Source organism: Nannobrachium achirus, assembly GCF_963921795.1.
Source record: "Nannobrachium achirus genome assembly, chromosome: 5".
Lineage (NCBI taxonomy): Eukaryota > Metazoa > Chordata > Actinopteri > Myctophiformes > Myctophidae > Nannobrachium > Nannobrachium achirus.
In genome coordinates this window covers 22,251,497-22,256,904 of record NC_137814.1, presented here as the reverse complement: position 1 = coordinate 22,256,904, position 5,408 = coordinate 22,251,497, and positions in this window count along the sequence as shown.

Genomic DNA, 5,408 nt, shown 5'->3' with positions numbered 1-5,408 from the left:
TCCCTGGGAGAGAAATGAGCAGCAACAACGGTAAAAGTGACACGTGGAATATGTAGGCGTATAAGCAGAGGTGGGCAGTGTTTTAAATACAGGTTTTTAATTGCATATTTCAAATACTTTTTTTCTTTTTGTAATTTGTGTTTGGCTGGCATGGAAGTCATTTGTACTTTCAGATCATGTATTTTAAATTCATAAAATACAGATGTTATTATGTCATTTTATTCTCAAATCGACACATTTTAAACATGTTACAGGCTTATACTGTGGATAGTCTATATATTTCTTTTAAACACCATGTGAGATGTCACTTCTACTCCGCCTCTGATTGGCTTACCTACTCTCAGAACAACTTCAACAACAAATGAGAGGCAGAGTAGGGCGGGTCTTGAGACAGACTTCACATCACCTTGCCTAGAGCATCGCAGTGGGCGTGGTTTACTGGTGCCACTAAAAAATCTCCCGTTCATTTAGACTTAGACATGGACTTTCACGAAAATATTTAACAATTATTTTAATCCTTGAACCAAGCCATCCAGGATGTCAGTGAATCACAACCATGAAACCTTTGTTTCTGTGAAAAGAACATTTTGAAAATCGCTAACAAAGGGTATTTATTAAATGTAGTATATCAAATAATTAAATATTAAAATATGTTTTTTATATAGGATCAAAGGTTTTATGGTCATGATACCACTGACATCCTGAATGGCTTGGTTCTAGGCCTTGATGGTGTGGGACTCGAACCTGCGAACTGTTTGTAGCCGAGGCAGCCGAGCAAGCACACCTCCCCCTTGTGCCAAAGCACCTTTGGGCCCTTGCCAGGTTTCCCTGTGTACTTTTGAGGTGTTCTTCTGTATGGTAGCCTTCAAAAGGTCGAAGTGTTATTACATTTACTCGTGGTCAGACTGGGAGCTGAACATGTAAACTCTGTGCGGAGAGTCTCAGCACTACACCATCTCTCCTTCACAATGAACAGGTACTACTACAGTAGTCTACTAGTATAAAATGGTAAATGGTGCATTTATATAGCGCTTTTATCTAAGGCGCTTTACATAGATTGTGCATTACATTCACGCACACATTCATACACCGGTGGCGGAGGAAACCATGCAAGGCACCAACCTGCTCACTGGGAGCAATTAGGGGTTCAGAGTCTTGCTCAAGGACTCTTCAACATTAACTCAGGGGGAGCCCAGATTCGAACTGTGAACCCATCGGGAACCCTTCGTGCTCTAATAGCGGTTTCTCTGCCTCTGAGCTATGCTGCCGCCCAGTATCTTTGAAATGTTTTTGTGGTAGCCTCAAGCATTAAAGGTCTGGGACTTCATTGAACAAGGGAACTTCTGTGTTCCAAGACAGTTTTCTAGACCACTCTACTAATACACCATCTCACCACCATACAAGTACCGTTTTGAGGCTAACAGGCTATCAGTTTTTATTCAATGAGCGTTTTATATTCCTACTGTATGTTACCTTCAGAATTCAAGTACAGGGAGCCTGCATTGGACTCAGATTTACAGATTGCTCATGTTCAGAGACAGGTCCTCAAAATGTAATACTGCTGCAGGCCTGGGATTCAAACATGGAAACCAAACCACCAATACGCCTTCTTGCCCAACATTTGTCTCCAAGTGCTTTTGAAGTGTTTTATGTTAGCCTTCAGAATGTTTAAGTTGCATTTTGCATTAGCTACAACAAGAGACCCTGGATCAAGCAAGAAACCAATGTGCTGAGATTGACCCAGAACATTAGAGCACCAGTATCCTGGACTGGTCAGTACAGGCCTATTGGTGGCTGTGTCTCAGCAGTTAAAAAACGTAATAGCAACTGAAAAAGCCTTAGTCTTAGAGAAAAACAAATTGCCATGGCTCACTGGAGTGGATTTTTCAGTTAAAACCTTTTAACCTGTTAACAATCCTGTATAATTTGCAAAAAAACGCCTATACACAGCGTACCCAAAGTAAATTGATTGTTGTTTTTAAACCATTTGGAGTATTGCATTGGGCATGGTCTGATTTTGAAGGAAACATTTTGAAGTTTTATCCAGAAATAAATAATCACTATGTGTGCAACTGACATTGAGTAATGCAAGTTTTAACTTACTAGATTAGCAGGTTTTTAATCCTCGCCTAAATATTTTCAGTAAATAGATGCCGGCATAACACTGTTATTATCATATAGGAGCTGAAAAACACAATGTGGCCACATTTTGAAGCCTTACCTAGCCCAATTTCAAAGGACATGATAAAACTACAGAATATGAATATTTTGCACATGTTTTACTAAGTGTAAGTCTATGCGTTTTCATTTGGAGACATTTGCATATATCATATAAAAAGGTCATTATTTATTTATTATTATTATTATTTTATTTATTTATTTTACTGACACCCCTACCACTCTTGGTTTGACATGCGGCGCGCTTCTGCGTATTTACGCACGTCCAGTAGTGCTGTTACGCAGGCGTTTTTGGGTATTGTAGTTCACTTCAGCCAAAACAAATTAGGCATCATTTTTCTGAGAATTTCATTGGCTATAAGATGTGCCAGTCATCAGAACAACCTGTTGCCACTGACAGGAAACATGGCCATACACCGCCTCTGAACACAGACCATTGGTTGCTATTGGGGGGATGGGACAGGACTAGAAGCTCCAATTGGGTGAAATGAAGTGTCTTCATCTGCATCGTTTGGGGGCCGGTTTGAGAGCAAACAAAGGGTTATACTGAAATTGTGGACTGGATTTACATGCAAAACACCGTGAAGAATTGTCTTTCGTCGTCATCACGTTTGTATGTCTGCCAATGGGAGAACAGTGATGGCATGAAGGAAAACATGGTTTGGACTATTTTCAATCAATGGCTTGGATTATGTGTACTTTACACGAAATAAGAACATCATTATTGTGGAAATAGATCATGTTGGTGGACTAGAAACCATCTCTGAACGTGAGTAGTTACAACTTTATCAACATTTGTTTGTTTATGTATGTCGGACTTCAACGTTGATAGTAGCGCAAGTTTTGATGCTACAAACACTTTGAGAACCACTGACCTATGTCACTAGCCCAAAAACAAATAACCAAATAAGGTGCATTCACTAAAAAACAGATAAAAACAAGGTGTTGATTCAAGCACATTGTATTCACAATGAAGTGCATAATTACTCATAGTCCATGAAACATTGAATGGTTTTCATCTCAGCACAACATTGTAACCATATCCTTTAAGAAAATGAAATGTAATAAAAGTCTGACACTACCCCAAAATGTCATCATCCATGCCAGGAGAAATAACGTATGTATCCACCTGTATTCAAACCTGGGACTCGAATCAAAATAAGGTTAATGGTCTTCGGGTTGGGTGACCCTGTTACATGTATACGTATACTTAAATATATAATAACACCTCTTCTCCATTGCAATTGATTCAGTGATGGAATGTATTGGAAATATAAAGACAGAGATCTTACTACTGATAACTACTTTTTGTAAGATGCTGCTAGCATTTGGAACTCACTGGTAAGACAAGGAATTTCAATAAACACAAGATGTTAGAAGACACTAATTGTATTTAGTGGCCAAACATTAACAACAAAACGTGGTATTATTAAAACAACAATAATAATAATAATAATAACAAGAAGAAGAAGAAGAAGAAGAATTATGATTATTATGGAAATACCTTTCTTAAAGTCCAGGTCTATAATCTTAGTCTTATAATCGCACTTCTATGTGCAATCATGTATAACGAGTGTTATGAAGCATTAGAAGTTCATTAGAAGTGCATTATAATGCATTAGACCCAACCTTTAAGTAAAGTCTTACCTGGTAGTTTTAGGGCCCTATCTTTTCATAAATGTTTTTCAAAATGGTAGAAAATGCCTAAAGTTTAGTAAGATAGGGCTCATAATGTGCTGTTCCACTGAGTTTACAATGCATTATGACCAGCACTTGTAACAATTTATAAGTTATAAAACTTCATAAACCTTGTTATAAGTTGTAATTATACAAAATTATAACAAGTGTTATAATGTCTTATAAGTGGTTATAACCTATATATAACTAAAGTAAGACGCCTCATGGCAACATGCGACCTCGCCCAAAAGGGCGCCCTAAAGGGCGTGACCTAAAGGGCGAGGTCGCGCCGATTCTTGGCCATCTGGCCAGTGATGTGTATCACTGTATATGGATACAATAATATGTATCCATATACATACAATATATTTAATGCCCATACATGGAGATCCCTATCTGAACCAGCCACACAGATATGGGCCATGTCTTGGCCATCTTGCCAGTGATACTGTATATATCGATGACATCAGGGATCTTCATATATGGGCATAAAAGGGATTCTGGGGAATACCCATATATGGACTTTTACATAGGTGATGTCACCTGTGATATCACCTTTGATGTCACAGTGACAAGGGAAACAACCCATTGACTGTAAAAATGTGTACTTACTTACTGACTGACTGACACAGACAGACGGAGACAAGCTGCAACATTTCTCATGGTAAACTGCGACCTTCGGTTGCAACAATTATCATTATTATTGTTATTATTATTATTATTATCATTAGGCTATTATTCTATGCCTGCATGCAGTTATGTTTTTCAGCCAGGTTTTGAACAACTTTCAAGTCAACAACTCATCATCAAAAAACACTTTCCGTCAGTTCATGACAGTGAGCTCTGGACACCGTGCAGATGTGAGAAACCTATTCTCCTGCATGGTGTCACATGGAGGAGGAATGACAGGCATGTCACAGCCAGCAGTGTAGTCTAATGATAAACGAGTGAGAAAACTAAATGAATATTTATAAATGCAGCACTTCAAAGACTTCCCCTCCTCACTAGCAAGCTTCAGGATACAGTGGCTTCACACAAATATGACATCCGGTGAGATGACATGCCATGTAAGACTTAGCTACGCGCGCGCGTATGTGTGCACGCACGCACTCATGCATACTCATGACCTGGAAGTCAGACAGGTCCCCCTGGGTCTGGCCTTCCTGGTTCCCAGTGATAACACCCAGGGGCGTCACACCAAATTCTGGGCCCTGGGTACAAGGATTCACTGCGGGCCCCCCATGAATGTTAACTATTGAAAAATAGCAGATATACAAGCTCACAGCGCGGCACCGAGTGCCGCGCTGCGAGCTCGTATATCTGCTATTTTTGAAAAATTGTGAAAATGTGTGCAAGAAACCTATGTCAAGGACGGTACCCCAAGATGATATGTATTCGGCCACGGACCCCGATCTCAAAATATTTAGTTCCAGGGACCCCCAGAAGCAAGATTTGAGTTAGAAATGTTCGCTTAAAAAATACATATATTTAAAGATTTTCACAACTTTTCAAAAATAGCAGATCTACAAGCTCGCAGCGCGGCACTCGGTGCC